We start from the raw sequence: 17,046 nt of genomic DNA, 5'->3' as shown, positions 1-17,046 counted from the left end.
ATAGTGGCACAGTGGAGCCCTGAGGGAACCTGTTGTGTTTCAATCTCTTTTCCTGCTTTCAGAGTGCATTTTTCTTTCAAAAAGAAAAGAATTTAAAAGCCTCAAAGCAGATGGGATATTTTTGGAGCGCAGACCGACATGCATCTAGCTTGGACTGCAGGGTGTTCGGTGCAACCTGTGCCCTGGTGATTGTGAGCTTGGGGAGGCAGAAAGAATCATGAAAGTACCTGGGAGAGCCCTGCTTAGTCACATTTTCAGGGGCAGGGATTTCCCATTTCTACAGCATTGAATTTGGAAGTGTCACTGCATCAGCATTACTGTTGCTTTGGACAATTCAGCTGTGCTCAAGAGCATTCTTCAGAAAGTGTTCTCTTTTTAGTGTATGTCCTCACATTTTGACCTGGCAAAAAGAAAAGGCAAAATAAACTACGTTTCTACTTTTTTTAGCAGGCACTTTCAGATTTTTGGCTCACATCACAGTTGCAACATTCAACTGCAGTACATCTGTTTGATTAGCAGGAGCAGAAGCCTTGAAGTTCGAGTGTTGGCACTGTGGGCTTTGGACAGACCATTGAAAATGAACAGTATCCCCTTGAATGAACTTTTAATCTATATAGACTAAGACAGAGCAAAGGAAAAATATCTTACAAATGCCTGTTGTAACTTTTACTTTGTGATTTTGTATGTAAGCTTTATGATATCCACAGAAAAGTGAGAGGAGAAGTCATAAACGGTGATATCTCACTCCTTGCAGCATGGCAGCAGGGAGAACTAATGTTTCCTGGCTGGGTGGTTCAAATGAGAGTCCTCAGCCACAGTTCTCAAAAGGCCTATGAAAGAAATGTGGAGCTCCATGGCCATGGATTTTTGTACACAAAGGGTCTGGGCCCTTCACAGCCTGTGACACCATTTGTAATCTTGAGTTGGACCTGTGTGTGACTATTGAAACCTGGTGGGGGGTCTTCCGATACGGTCCCTCTCCAAGTAGTTTCCTGTGTTTATTCTGTTTCCCCGTCCCTTGTGTCTGCCTTCATGCTGATCTATTTTTCATGTGCCTGTTCAGGGCTATTCAACTCTTCTTGTAGTGGTTGAATGATGAATTATCACACAAAGTTTGCTTCTCATTATTCTATTGATTTCTATTAATTTATAGTAGGAGTTATTAGTGGCAACAGCATTCTAGATTGATTCAACAAAAAGCTATCAGCCTCTAATACAAAAGCTATATAAAAATGTGAGTGTGGCATTTCATTTTGTAAGCTTACTTTTAACTTGTGAGCACGATTTGTCTTATAGGCTATCCATAGGAAGTAATAGAGGTTAAAACAACATACTGTTTAGCTAGCTATTAAAGATGGCATTAAGGTTGGCAGGCTATGGGAGCTTTGTTCCAGAGCAGCTCACTGTTGTCAGGGATTTATTTGTTAGTTAGCAGACAACTACTGTGTTTCAGGCACTTTGTAGGGTGGAATGAAATCAGGGGACTCGATTCAGGCATTCATACAGAGAAATCCAGTTCCTGATGAAGTTCATGGGAATTTTGTCATTAATTAAGATGGTCAGGATTTCACACATTATCTAAATACAAATGCCTGCAAGAAGATGGGAAGCAGACATAAATTTAGCAATGGCACTGAGGCCAGACACAATGATTTCCATAATGTCGCCATCCAGCAAGATACCTACTGTACTGGAAACCCTAATGCAAAACATCTTTTAAAAATATGCTGTTTTCTGCAACACTTTTTTCTGTTCTAGTGCCTTTACATGCTGGTAAAAACAAGAGGTTGTAGAAATGTGTCTTGGTCTCGCTATTGCAGTAATGCTAATTAATGACAATGTGGTAGAGTGTTAAACTGGAATACGTGATCTTAGCTGGAGAATATGGGGCTCTGCAGAGTTAGGCATTTCATAATCTGAGCTAACAAACTATGGAAAAAGACTTTTGGCCTAAATCACTATCCATGCTGAAATAGTAAACTATGATTAGTTACTTCTGCTTTTCTAAATTAGATGAAGTAAGGACAGGGGAATTAACGCAATTAGCAAAATGGACGAGAAATGGCTTCATATTATCTTCTCTGAATCACACAGACACTTGGCTGAAAATTGCTGTCTCTTAAGGCAGCTTCTCTGGAGCTCAGAAGCTTCTGTTCAAAGATCACACATAAATTTCTATAATTCTGCACAGCGCAGATGCTTTCTAACATCTCATAATCGTTAAAGAAGTGGAGGAATAACGGTACTGATGAAAGCAAGTATCAGATCCTAGATGATTAATTAAAAGTTCTATTATTTAACACTCTCAGTTTAACAGGCCTGGATTGACCTTCCCTCCTCTCAAGTTAAGAAAAAAAACAAAGAGCAAACAAAACAACAACCCCAAACACCTGCTTCTTTTGTGGTAGCTCACCTGTTTTTCTAACAGCTCACCTGAATCGTATCAGATTTTTTTTTACTCAATGAAAATAAGAGTTGCAAGCAGTGTAATCAGTGGCTCTGTGTCAATGTACAACAGTTGGGGATCTGGTCTGAAAAAGCAATCAAGATCTTTCTTCTTTTTGCTGCATTCAGCCTTGAAAAGGTCTGTTCCTGCTGGAAGTGACTTTGTCAGCAAAGGAAATCTATGAGTGCTGTTTTAAAGCAAAGATAACTTTGGTTTTATGGCCCAGAACAGCTCACTTTGATGCACCACCTACATATGTATTCATTTGGCTGAAGAGTAAGTCAGTAAAAAAAATACAAGTGCATGCCAGATATTCTCTCACTCTATTTTTCACAGACAAGGTTTTTCTTGGGGAAGCTTTTGGTATCAGGCTCTTCTTCCTTCTCTCCTTGATAACTTAGCATATTTGGTGCCTTCTGTGAGGTGTGGGCTCAATCGCCATGCGTGCCTTCTGGTACATAGCTATGACAATGAATAGATTTACCTTTAGTGGTGCTGGAAATGTGAGAGTCCTGCTTCTCTGTGGAATGCAGAAGGCTTGCTTACAAGAGCACATTTTTAAACCCACAAGTCTGAGTGGGTTTGAAATGTGTGCAGCCAAGCAATCTTGGTCCTAAAGAAAACATGCATCTGGCAGGGCTGAAATTCCTCCTTTAGAATAACACTTTGGTGGGGGATGGGAGCATGTAGAACTTCATGCTATTATGGATCCTTTTTCTCTCTCTTAGTATCTGCTTTTGTTTTTTTCCTTTTGTTTTTTCCCACCATCAGGGACAGGTTGTATTCTGTGTTCTATTCTTTGCTTCCTTCTTAGTCAGCTTTGATTGCTTATGTTTAGGCGTTGCATAGAGCTCAGCCATCAACCTAATTTTAATGAATCAATTTAGCTCCAGCACTCTTTCCCTTACTAACAGATAATACAATCGCTCAGCATTGTCTCTGTCATATTTCTTGTGTGTTCAGTGGTCACTTAGTGCAAACTATGTGCAAACAGGTGAATACTGTACCTCTGATTGCTTCTTGCAAAGCGTAAGCGTGTGCCTTGTCACCGCACTGGAGGTCAAAGCTGTCAGCCCTGTTAGATTTATTTTCCCTACTAAAAGGAAACGTAAGAGTTATGGTCCTGAACTCAAAGACAAGACGTTACTGGGGCATCAGACTCTCAGAAGCTGTTCTACCCAGAGTTTGATTAAAAAAACAAAACAAAACAAAACATTATATATATGTATATAGTTACTTAACTTTGTATTAGTGAATATTTCTTTCCACCGCCGAGGAGAACATTCAGCTTCAGGTGTGTTCATTTTCCATGGTTTGGAAGACCTGTAGTACTGCCTGCAAATCTGAAGCATTATTTCATTATCTCCAGGGATTAATATGCAATCTTACCCCCCCCCCCCCCAAATACTTTTCAAAGGTCTGTTTTTTCCCATGGTCACTCCTGTGTATGCTCTTAATTTTAGTCATGACTAATTTTAACAAGCTGGATGATATTGCTGTGAAATTTCTTTTCTTTGGAAAATCAGAGCTTTGTAACAGTTTAAGTGACTTGTTCAAAGAGCTAGAACACAGCTGCAGTTGTGTGAGATGGCACATCCTCAAGTTTAAAATGTTAGTGCACATTGCTAGAGACAGCTTGGAACTGGTTAAAAAAAGTGAATGGACTCTATGTTCAAAATACCAGGTTTGTATGGACTGATTTCTCCTCAAGTTCTTAGCAATCTGTTCTTTACTGATATTTGTAGCTAAAACTGAAAAACAGTCTATTTAATCTGCTTGCCACGTGCCTGAAGCTGGAGCTCTGACTTGAGCCAGAACTTAAGAGCTTTTAAAGCTGTAATTGCTAAGGCTGGGTCTTGGTTTTAATTGTATCAAAACCGATGTATGCCTGGTTGGATTTGAAGGGCTGATTTACCTTCAGCTTCTCGCTGGAGTTGTGCTTTTGGATATAAATTGTCCTGTGTATGGATTATATTCTAGTTATTTTCAGGAGGGCAGCAAGGTTGAAGTGAAACCAGTATTTGTTGCTTTTTCAGTTAGAAGGGGACAGAGACATGATTTAGAGGAGGGTTGTTAGGGTAGTTTGGTTCGGTTGTGGTTGGACTTGATGATCTTTAAGGTCTTTTCCAACCTGAGCGATTGTATGATTCTAAGGAGGTAGCTGTGACCAAGACAAGGCCATTTCATCGTGCTTCCTGACTGCCTTCCTTGTACCAGACTGGCCTGCCTTTGGTTGTCTCCTCCTCTCTACAGGCATAAGCCAAAGAGGTCTTCTCACTCATCTCTTCCTTCATTTTATGGAACGCAGTTATCTCAAACAAAATGCTACACTGTGCTATCTAAGAGCACTTGTGTGCTGCAGCCACAGATCACACACTAGTTGTTGTCTTTCCAGGAGCTGGTGAAAGACTGCTTCACCTTCTGAAAACATACTTTGGTTGTACTTCCAGGCACCGTACAGCTCATAGCTGTGAGCATCCCAACTAGCAGGGCCAAGCAAACATCACTCCTGAAAGCACAGCGCCTAAGCTAATCCTGTGTTTGATATTATAAATGTGGCTTATAAAGACTAAATGTACTGCTTCGTTTTCTCCTTCCCATATACTACAAACTGAAGCTAGAGTAAGCCCTCTTGCACCATTGAAAAGTTCAGCCCTGCCTTTGAGGGCAGTAGAGTAGATGTGCAAACAGCTCCTCTGCTTACCGCAGAAATGTCCTCCAGAGCACCTTGAGATGGCAAGACAGCAGTGCATAGGGTGCTGCCATTGAGCCAGAAGCACCAGGTGTTAAGCTGTACTCCATGAGAATTTAAAGCAGCATCTGCTGTGGCTTGAGCTCTGCTCCTGTTGTGAGAGCACAGGAGGTTCCTGGCCTGGCCACGAGGTAGGATGTCCAGGCAGCTGGTTCATGCATAACTCTAATGGCATGGCACTCCAGTGCTTTCTGTATGCAATCGCACCTTCCTTCACTGTGTGGCATTTAATATCTCTTACCACTTATATCCGCTGTGCTCTGATATCATGACATTTTTGTGACTTCCTTTTCTTCTGCCCCCTTTGCTCCATGCCCTGCTTTTCATAAGAGCAAATTCTTCCCCTCCCTCTCTGGTTCCTTTTTCCATTTCATTTTTGTATAATTTGCTTCTTCTATTTTCTTTGCAGTACCTGCGGCAGCTGCTCTGCAGGTCCCCTGCTGTGCAAATCGCCCTTCACAGAGGAAGATCTTCCTGTCAGTGACTGACGAGAGGTGCCAGGAGCAGGCTAGGAGACTTTTAAAACCCACAACTTGGCAAATCAGCAGGTACCTGTGTGCAGTACTGGATCCGCCCCTAGCATTAGTTCCTATCTTGTATCAAAGGGTTTTTAGGATGATATGGCCCACAGGCAGAGTTTCAGGTTAAAAGAAACACTCTCATAGTGTTTGGCTGCATCTATCTACTCATTTTTTTTTTGTTTTAAACATAATGACACCAGCTGTTTGCTAGTGGGGGTGGGAGGTTAAACAGGGACTGTTTACAGCGGACTAAACAAGGAAAAAATGCTCCTTGTATTTACTGCACAGATCCTGTTTTTCTTCTCCAAAGAAGTAAAGATACCTTACATATTTTCTAAGGCTTAAAATGCTGAAGAGACTAAGGTATATCAAAGTCTGAAGGGAAAGAGGGATGGACCTGCTGTAAGTGCCAGTTTCTCTAGGGGAAGATGAAGAACTTTTGTGGGCCGGGAATGCTGTAGACAGTCCTCCTCTCCTTGACATACAGGAGAAGGAAAAGGCTCTGAAGGAGGTGCTAAGTGAAAAAGTCAGTCCTAAGTGAAAACACTTTGCACAAGAAGGTATAGCTTTCAGGTAAAACACCGCTTGAATTAAATGCAGAATAAAGAGCATGAATAAAGGTTACAGAATTTGGTGCTCTGTGATCATTTGATCTCAGTGGCTTAAAGCTTTCCATGCTTCATACTTGCAAACCAGCTGTAAAATGTGGGAAATACAAGTAGCCATGGTCTGACATTTCCCCATCTGTTCCCAATATTTAATAATTTGCTCTCTTCTCTGAGCATATTAAGTTTATTTATAAATTTAAAAAATATGTTCTATTTTATATAATAAGCTTAAAGCTATAATGGCCTTTTTGCTCTAAATTGCTCAGAGCACCCTACTTTGCCACATGTGCAGGGTATTAATGTTTCAGGAGGAGTTGGTGATTAAGGTGTAGATGGACAAGAAGCACTTCTTAGCACACCTTGCTTTTGCCTTGCTGTTCTGAGTGTCCCTTTTTACAGCTTCTGTACAGTAAGTTTGTTTTCAGAAGGCTCCAGTTCTTTTTGTCTAGCTGTAGGGATAATGGAGAGTAAGGAGTAAACCTGCTCACAGCTGACACTAATGTTCTACTAACTGTAAAAAAATCTTCCCTATGAAAATCTTGCTGAGAATTGTCATCGCTGTGTTGGAATCAGTAATAATTTTCTGTTGAGCTGAACAACACTAAGCACAACTAAATGGCACTTCAGTTAAGAAAGGCTTGCTAAAGGTTTTAGGGGAGGATTTTTTTCATGCATGAGACTAGGGTAGGCAAAAACATACTGAACCTACATGTCCATGTACCCAAAAATCACAGTCTCCTCAGTTTTGCAGCTGGTACCCCATTTTAGCAAACTCTGCTCACGAACTTTCTGTGAGTGGGAGATGGTTGTAGGTGCACACTGCATGTCCCAGAATGCTACCCCAAGGTGAAAAGGAAATGTTGACCTGAAAATCCTTCCGGCCCCTGTGCTTCATAACTTTAGTTTCTGTAGCACACTCAAAAAATTATTTATTCCCTAATGATTATTTTGAAGTTCTTATAAGCTGAAATTTAAATCTGTGAAATAAATATATAGTGCAGGCTGCCTCCTGCACCTGCTCATGCTTGTGTAGTAGTCCAGTGAACTGAATGTAAATATGCCTATTTACATAAAGATTGAATCTGCTACAGGATGGGTTCTTTTTCACATGAAGATAAAATTCAATAAAGACAGGTAAGTTTTTAATGTAATAATGCTTTGTGTAATTACCTCATTGTAATGCATGGATTGATTCACCATACTTCTGTTTCCCAACAAACTGAAGATAGAGATGGGAGCTGCTTAGATGGGTGGGAAGATATAAGTGAAAGAATCCCATCTAGGTTGTCTTTTGGTTCATTTGCCCACTGTCAAGACAGTTTGGGTTACAACTTGGTGAGAAGTTTTGGTGGTTATAAATTGGCCTTCCTTTTACCAAGGTTCTTCGAAGAAGTGACCAGGTTCTCAGCTGAACTGAAAATTAGTAATTGAAGTAATTCTTGTGATTGTGGTTAGCTGCTAAAATTGATATCTTAGTATTTATTTAACAAAGTAATCGTAATGGTAACATCAGTGCCAATCAACATGGGGAAAATAAGACTTTTCAAACAAGCTGGGATTTGTTCTCAGAGCTTGAAAAGTTTGGCTAATGAAATTAGCCAGATGAAGAATACGTGAAGGCTTCTGTAAATCTTACAAGTGTTACATAAAGAACGTTATACTTCTTCAGTATGGTAAACATTAATTAAGAATGGAATGGTGGATTTGTCTATTTAATTCCTTATCTGGTTAATTGTTATTTGTTATCTCAAAAATAAGTTTTCTTCAAATAAAGTTATGTCCAGGAATGGTGTATATAAATCTGAAGCTTGGCATATTAATCAGTTTTTTCACTGAAACATCATCACTGTGACACTGCTGATAGCAGAATGGCAAGCAAGGGTAGACCTGACCTTTCTAGGTGACTTGGGCAGCTAAGTAGGATCAGAACCAGAAGAACATAATGTTTTGTGATGTAACCAAAAACGAAGTTACAAATAAGGTAATGGGGACTATGGAGTTTGCCTGATGATTAAGAATGCTGTTGTGAAAGCAGATATAGTGGAATGGGTTTGCATACCATGAACCAGGTGAAGCAACTGAATGTGTGGCAGAAGGAGCTCTGCAGGGTAGTGGTATGAGAGAGGGAATTCATCTCCGTGTGTGGCTCTTTGGGGCTATACACAGCTACAGCATGCAGTTCTAGCATTCAGATTTCTAAAATGGTATTCAGAATTGGCAAACTGTAGGGGCTGAGTGGAAAGAAGACCATGCATACATACATTCATTGGATCCACAACCAGATATAACTGATATTGTGCTCATATATCCCGTGTGCATTGTGATAGGTGTATCCATGCATGTGTCAGTGCAGCTGTAAATCAGATATTTTCTCATTTTGAGGAGAGAGGGGGCAAGGATTCTACCTCTCAGATTTTGCACTCTAGATTTTTGTTTGTAATGATAATTGAGTGTTGCTCCTCAATCCTATGCAGCACTATGCAAAACTATCACTTTATTACTTTGGGTTGTTTGAGGACGAGTCTTCATAGAAATACTTAAAAATGAATAAAACTGAAGTAAAATTGAAGTGTGGAAGATACTAAAAGCAGTGTGAGCCTTCGAATTTGAATTATGTTGCTAAAGGGAACTTCAGAAGTTGTGGTATCTTACAGCTGTACCCAGAACATCCCCCACAATGTGCTGTGACATGTTGAACCCCGAATGCAGGTCTGTGTGAAGGCACTTGGGAGCATTAACTCACAACTTCATTCAAATGAATTTCTCCTGAGGTTTCCTGTTTATGAAAGCCTAAATGTATGACAAGAGGTCTGGCTTAACAGCCCCAAATCTAACTGTTGGCACGAATAAGCATTTCTATGACATTCCTGCTACGAGCCCTCACTGGTAATGTTTTTTCTTGAACTCTATATCCTAAAAATAACACAGGTAAATCCTTAGTCTTTTATATGTACTGAGAAGCCTACTCAGTGAAAGAAGTACTATAATAGATGTCCAAGTATAAAGAGGTGCTTTGGCATTGGTGTTTCCCATACATAATACAACAAAATTAAAGTCACCTGATTCCCCTGGAAAAACACTGATAGAAGTCACTGCAGCAATTCCTCAGTGTGTTTCTCTGTTTAATATAGTTTCTGAAATAGCATTGTAGGATGTTTTTTTACAAAAATTGATGAAGGAAGGAGCTGTTAGCTGAACAAAAAATAACAAAAATGTGCCAGGCAGATGGTACAGAGATGTAGGATCTAATTTCTGCCAGACTTAAAATGTGGCCATTCAGCCACCTTCAGACTGCCTGTGTGAGGAGAATGAAAACAGCTCTGGAAAGCTCCCACCTCTCCCTATAAACTGTGAACAATTTCTGAGCAAACCAGTGAAATTTTTTGTTTTCTTTTGACAAAGAAAAGTCAGTGTTGTTCTTAGAGCTGTCTAAAATATTTTGACATGGAGCTGCAGTATCCTTTTTACTTTAAAATTTCATTTTCAATTGAAAATCCCTGCAGTTTGAGAGGAAGTGGGAAGTTTCTGCTCATATTTTTGAAGAAACGAGTAATGATTTTCTTGCTGAATACAAGCAAAGATGAACACAACCTTTTCGATTCACAGTGCAGTTTGAGAAAGCCATCCCAGATTTCCCTCCAGCGTTCTACCATACCTGAGATGTGTGCATCCTAAGTTGTTCTTCTCCTTTATTTCCTTATGTTTCCTTTTGTTTACTTTGGGTATTCCTACAGCTGCCCTCATATTTTTCTTTTCATTTGCACTTCATTTGATAAATTTCAATTCTGTGTCAGTACTTTTTTAATTCTTCTGAATTCCTCCCCGCTTCCCTCATCATTTTAAACCCCTCTAGATTTGACTCCTTTCCTTTCCTCTTCTCTTTATCCTCTCTTTCTTTCATTTCTTCTTTCATCTCTTTTTTTGCATAATCTCCCTTTTGAAGAATTCTGTTGCAGTTCCTCGTGTGCTTTTCTTTCCCAGTGGAAGGCAGATAGTCAAGGTAACCAGGAGACTGCTGCTCTCATAGCAGTTTCCCAGGGAAAATGCTCACTTGGGACAGAGCACTGATAGATAGGAACAGGACCAGCAAAGGGCTGGCTGCAGGTTAGCCTGCACGCAGCACAGAAATGATCTTGGCTCGCAGATATTGAATGTTTCATCCTTTCTTTTTGCAGAAATTAAGCTTTAAAAGACTGTGTATTTCTGAATACTGTAGCTTGTAGCTAAGACTATTACCAAAACGTGGAAGGGCTATTAGTCAGGGGACAAGCACGTGGTCAGCTGCTGGACATCAGAAAGCACTCAGCTGTCTGAGTGCATGACAGGTAGCAGTGCATTTCAGTAGCCTCCTCTCTCCATTCTCTGAAGAACACTGTTCTTATCACCGTTCCCCTTCTTAATTTGCAGATTCTCTTTCTTCCCCACTGCATTCTGGCAGTCAGTTTTGTTGTGTAGCTGTGAAATATCAGACGTGCTTTTTCATCAAACAGTGTCAAGGCTCTGTTGATATGCCCTGGAAAGCTTTGACAAATGAAGCAGAGCTAAATACCCAGTGAAAACTTGTGCCTTCCGAGGTGGCCATAAAAGGGAATCAGTATTTCTTCCACCATCTTCCGGTCTGGTGAAAAGCCCTCTTCAAAAACAAACAAACAAAAAAGTATTTCAACAGTTTAAAGTTTTCATTTTCAGTCTGTGGAGTCTACAAATGTCGAAGTCATTGCTGACTCCTCTACAAGCAGTCACCTTCGAAGTCTCTGAGAAATCCCTCTCCTCTGGAGCTGGTTGGATCAGCTTGTGTTGCTGAAACTCTGGTGTGAATCTCCAGCTCTTTTGGCAGGTTGATGTGAAACTGATCCTCAGCTTTGAGATTTGTAAAAATAGGCCCAAAATGTGTCCCGCTGTTCTGGAGACCATGCTGATTCTTCAGTAAAATGCGTGAAATGGACAGTTTGCACGTGAGAACATAAAAGATTTGTTTAGAACATAAGGATTGCTGTTTCTCTGTAGGTATTTTGCACAAAGGAAAGCTGCAAGGGTAGCATTTGTGAGATGGAAATAATGAGCACAGAATCATGCGTCTTCCCCAGCTGATAAGTCATCCAGGGAATATGATCATGAAGTGAATGGAATTCAAACATGGGTTTATGGTGTTGCTAATTAGCACATTGTTGGTTTTTTTTTCTCATATGATAACAGTAATCCAGACAGAATCAAAACCAAAAGCAGCTTCTGTTGTTGGTTGGGTTTTTTTTTTTTTTTTTTTTTTTTTTTTTTTTGGTGGTTAAACTTGTAATTACATTTGTGTTATTACAAACTATGCTATTTAATGGAAAGAACGTAACCTTAGGAGCTTGTGTGGTTGTGAATTCGGAGGTACAGGCCAAAATCAGGGCTGGTGTGGGCTGGTGTTCATTTGGCTCAGCCCAATGAGGGCAATGAGACAGAAGCTGCACCGGGGGGTCTGTCTGTTCCTGCATCTCCCCTCTCCCCTAGGCTACGTCCCTGGCTTAATCCCTCCCCTATCCAGCCTGGAAACTCATTTTCTTCTTCTTTAGGATTCTGTAGACCCTTCATATTTAATATTAGTATAAAAGGGGAAATAGAGCCCCGGGAGAAAGATCAGAGTTTTCTCTTCTGTTGAGGCATCAGAGTCATTCTTCCCTTAATGAAGAGGAACAGCAGGATGGATAAAAATCAATGCCTTAAAAAAATAAATTGGATTTTTAATTTAGGCTTAAAAAAATCTTTCTTGAGTAAAACCATTTAAAATTAAGTTTTAAACCTACATTAAGTCCAATTTATTCCAATGTGTTTAATCATTCAACGTTTAAAGAAAAAATCAAAAAATGTGGTGTGCTGTCAGAGTTTTCACGTTGGGCTGCTGAATCACTGCTCGTTAGTGGTGCAGAGAAAATAGCTCTGTAGATCCCATTTATTTACTTGATTTCATTCAGTGAATAAAGTCAGCATAAAGAAAATCTGGAGTTATTGTCTTTACTGTGTACTCTACACTTATTTTCCTGAAGTACAGCAATATGAAACTTTTTCCTTAGAATACAATTCATGTATTTTGCTACAAATCACTTCTGATCTGAACCACAGAAGGGAAAGTGCCTCTTTTTCTCTGTCATCTGGTTAGAAATGAGATGTAAGGTAAGACCTACTAGTTGTAAAAGCTTGAGTGATATAATAGAAAGAACTACTACAAGACACACTTTGACTGATTAAAATAATTAGCTCTAAATGTCAAACATACTCTGATAACTTTGTTTTCTCCTTGAGAACACCTGCAATTATTTGTGTGTGTTCTAAATATTGATCATATTTTTGCAGATTTTTTCCCCCACATTCTTTGGTTACTTTGATAAACATGTATAGTTACAAAACTACACATACAGACATAGTATGGCTGCACACAGCTTTGAGTTTGCTGTTCAAGGAACTGAGACTGTGTTTTCTACCTCAGCAAGATACCAATCTATTTGCATTTGGCCATTATCTGGGTTAGAGGAAATGTATGCAGGCAGCCCCTGCTGATGTGATACTGGTCAGCGAAACTATAGAAGTGGGATAGAAACAGCAGCTGGGAAAGAAACTTGCTCAGAAGGTTGAACGGCTCTTCATAGCATGAATTAAAGTCCTGCTGCTGCTTTAGGACTGGTCTCCACACACAGCCTTCATTGAGTACCGTACATTTATTCCTGTTGCTTTCAGTGCGAGGAGATGGAAGCACTCCTTGCTTTTGGGGTCTGAGGGCGCAGGGCTAACTGCCCCCAGTCACTGGAAGGAGGGGCCTGGTGCTGGCAAGCATCATTCACTGCGAGCCTGAAAAGTGATGTAAACTGTCATTCAGCACTGGAGGGTAAGGGCCTAATCTGGGTTTGGTTTCTGGTTTTAGCACCCCGTTACCTTTTCAGCACATGTGATGGTGGCAGAGATTGCAAATAGCATTGCACAGAGTGCTGAAGCTCCACGTTTTCATATACAGCTTCAGGGCACAGTTGTTGCAGGATTCACCCCAACACAGGTTATTCTTGGGAGTAATTTTTTTACTTACTCATCGTTATCCTGTTTTGTTTCTTTCCTAAAAGCTTTTTCGCCCTCCTCCCCCACTCCCATCCCCCTGTTGTCTTTGTGCCTGGTATTTTTCCACACTTTATTTCCTAAAAGACTAGCAGGTTTGACGACGCATTGTGATCTCTTTTCTACAGGGCTTTATGAAGGGAGCTGGAGGCAGTTCTCATTAGTCTCACTGACATCTTTTATCACTTATCAGAGGAACAAGCAAACGGAGAGCAATTCCTTTGATCATGGCAAAAGTAGAAAGGGTATTAAAAACCCTATGAAGATTCACTAAGTAGAAAGTGGAAAAGACAGTCTGTGGCATGTTTCAAAGAAGTAACATGATTTAAAGTTGCCAGATTTGCTTGTATATATTAAAGAATTGTTAATGATGCTACATTTTACATGCATCCTAGGTTTTTTTTGTTTTGTTTTGTTTTTTTGTGGGTTTTTTTTTTGTTTGAGAAAGAGGCAAAGGAGTTCTTAAGTAGCATGGATGGATTAGATCAATTGGAAAATATCTCTAAAGGGTGAACTGTGTCAGAAAGGAATTCTTGATTCAGTGAAGATTGTTGAAAATAAAAATAAGGTTGTACGGTGGCACAATGCACCAGAAAGAAAAAGCACCCAACCCTGCTCTCATGGGAGAATGTTGAGAAATCTTAAGAATTCCCTTTCTTTTGGAGGCATTCTGTGGTGAATCAATGTGCTGTTTGTGAAGGCTGCATAGGAGCGGCAGCACTTGCAATTATCCACGTGTACCTGACTGCCTAACTCTGACCTCAGTCTGCCATTCCTTCTTCATTCTATGGAAAAATCAGGTTTTTCTGAGTATTGCCTCACCTAACATGTTGCCTCGTTGTGTGTCTTCCATTATTAGCAACAGGGCAGCGAGAAATGACAAAGAATACATTCCTCCCCACAGCTATTGAGCATTCTGCAGTCTAGAGCCACCAGTGCTTTTCTGTATGGCTGGAGCTCAGTTAACCCTCTGCTTATACATATCTTTCTGACTTCTGCATGTGAGCAGCTCGTGTCTCAGAGCATCAGATCTGAATTGCTTTTGAATGCCCTTGTCTTAAGCAGTGAAAATACAAAGACCACAACTATTTAGCCATTTTCTTCCAGCACGGACACTGTGTTATCCCTGCCCCTGCAGTGTTCTTTACTATAACAGCTAATATTTAACTGCGTTGAATTTGATTCTGATATGATGCAATGTAGTATATTTCTATAGCACCTTTTATGCAAGCATCCCCAGAGCACTTTCAGATCGAGCTAAAATTAGCTTTGAACTGCATACAATTCCTAAAAAGATGCATTTAAAATAAACTGGTAAATAGAAGGTGGAAATATATGTATTCAGTTCAATGTCAAAACAGGTAAAGGGACATGAGAGTAACAGAGGAGAAAGTGATGTAGCATTTTCCTCCATAACAGCCTTGGAACACGATGCTCTGAGCAGTGCAATGTGCTGCTCTCACAATGATGACCAGAATGAACTGCATGACTGCTGCGAGTGACCTGGGGGTGGCAGGTGAAGTAACATATAGCTGGCTTATCAGATCTCCATGCGTGTACATGCTGTTCTAACACTTGCTGCTTCTGATAAGCAAACAAGAAAGCCATACAATTCCTTGTGATACCTGGCCTCAGTTGTATGCTGGGAAGACAATGGGAGGAATAGAGAGAGAGTTTTGAGAGACTCAAATCGTGGATCCAAGAGGACTTTTTTGCAAGAGCAGAGGGTTTGGAGATGAAGCAAACACTGGGTGGTATTTCAGCACTTAAACAACAACAAATAAAGAGTGGTTAGAGTTGTTAGGAGGGACAGCCTAACACAGGTGATGTGCTGAGGAGGAAGGCTGAGTTAGATCCTTCCCCACATCTTATGATCTTAATGAAAAGCAGACTGATGTATCATCTTCCTCACTGTTATAAGACCTTTTAATCTTTTTCTTCTTAAACAAACAAACAAAAAGTTTTAAGTAGCAGCTTGGTCATTGCTGTTTCTCCTTTATGGAAGAAAATTGTGGAGCCCAGCAATGTGTTAGGCCTACTTGAGGAAATTGGATTTTTGGATTTCACGTGCTTTTTTGAAATTAAGAATTTTACCAAAATAGGAAGACAAAATATGGGGAGAGCGTATGTTCAAGCTACAGCAGTCACTAAATAAATCCCCGCTGAGTTTGGGGAAACCCAGGCAAATAAGGAAGTTAAGATGTCTCTGGGGCCTGTGCTGCTGCAGCCAACCCTCTGCAGCGAGGTGAGTTACGTTTCTGTTGGTGGAGTGGTGAGGTCTGTTGAACTGCGTGGCGACACTGTGAAAGGGATGCCAGTGGCAGCTATAAACACATCCAGCAGAAAGACGACCTCTGGGCTGATGCAGAAATAGTCTGACAAGGTCTTCCACGTGCTTCCTCTCACTGCGATTAGATGTTCTTTGTTTTGGCATTTCCTTTGTTTGGTTGTTTTTTCTGCTGTATTTACTGCTCACTCATGTTCTCTGTTGTTAGCGTTGGTGGCATGCTACAGGGTGGGAGCAATAGGGAAAACATGCTGAGATCAGATAAAGGATCCTTATCTGCCTCTCAGCGTAGGCAGTTGAAGGGTTTGGGGTGGTGGCAGCAGATGGAGGCCATTTGAGAGCACATCATTTTCACAGAGGGACATGAATTACTTTCCTATACAAGAGATTTATTTGGCAAATATCATTACATTACCTCACAGCACTCCAAATCATAATTTTAAATAGATTTAAAATATAATATTTAAAATACATTCCGATGTTACAGTACAAATCAAGCTCCTGCCAGTTGCTATGTGGACCAGTCAGATGCACAGGGAGCGTATTAATTGAGGAACAAGTCAGTAGGGTTCACTGCTGCTTGTGAAGACTACATAATTTATACCACTGTTTGTTTACTGGTAAACAAGTGTCCTCTGTGATAACTCCTCAAGATAAAAAGAAATGTAAGTGCATAAACCAAATCCCCTTCTTCTTCCTGTCAGTCTCTCTGAATTAATGTTTTACCTTACAAATCCTCATGACCCTTTGTTCTCCAGAGAAGATTAAAAGAAAATAAAGTTATGTTCTTCCTTTACCAAAGTTTGCCAACATCAGTTCTGAGAATGAGGCCATCTGTTATGTGACCGAGCCCCACTCCTTGCCCACCCATTTGTTTGCTTCCTCCCAGATTTCTCTTCTCTCTTTGTCATTCCCAAATAACATACTTCTCTTCCTGGCCGTGTCTTCTTTGGGTCTCTTCCTTGGATCATCACAATTTAGTTTCATGGCAGACTGAGTAATCTCGTGGGCACCAGAGCCCTCTGCCAAGGTTTATGCAGATTTAAAGCCTGGATTAATCTGGCCTGGTATTTATATAAAATGTTCTGAACATGGCAAGCGCTATAAAAGCTCTGTATATTATTACTGAGTCCATGGAAATCCCCCCTGCTAACTCAGCACATATTAAGCTGCTGTTCCTGGAGGTAAGGTGAAGTGACAGAAACAGCCAAATGTACATCTCATCTTTGGAGACTGCATCTTTTTTCTCTCTTTCTGTCTTTTTTTTTTTTTCCTTCCAGAATTTCTGGAAGAAGCTGAATAGAAGAGAGGGAGACCCCCTTCAAAGATTTTACCTCCTGAGAGTATTG

The 17,046-nt window shown here is 40.4% G+C and overlaps 1 protein-coding gene across 2 annotated transcripts in view; it reads left to right on the top strand.

The window, feature by feature from the left end:
* The window catches only part of CYLD (CYLD lysine 63 deubiquitinase), an 81,511-nt gene that overhangs the window by 23,594 nt on the left and 40,871 nt on the right, over nucleotides 1-17,046 (top strand). For both annotated transcript variants that reach the window (XM_046899708.1, XM_046899707.1), the window contains one exon: nucleotides 5,608-5,746. The gene's annotated coding sequence lies outside the window, so the exon portion shown is untranslated. The remainder of the gene's footprint in view (nucleotides 1-5,607; nucleotides 5,747-17,046) is intronic.

Source organism: Gallus gallus, chromosome 11 (genome assembly GCF_016699485.2).
Source record: "Gallus gallus isolate bGalGal1 chromosome 11, bGalGal1.mat.broiler.GRCg7b, whole genome shotgun sequence".
NCBI classification, from domain to species: domain Eukaryota; kingdom Metazoa; phylum Chordata; class Aves; order Galliformes; family Phasianidae; genus Gallus; species Gallus gallus.
This window is presented reverse-complemented; position numbering and strand designations above follow the sequence as displayed.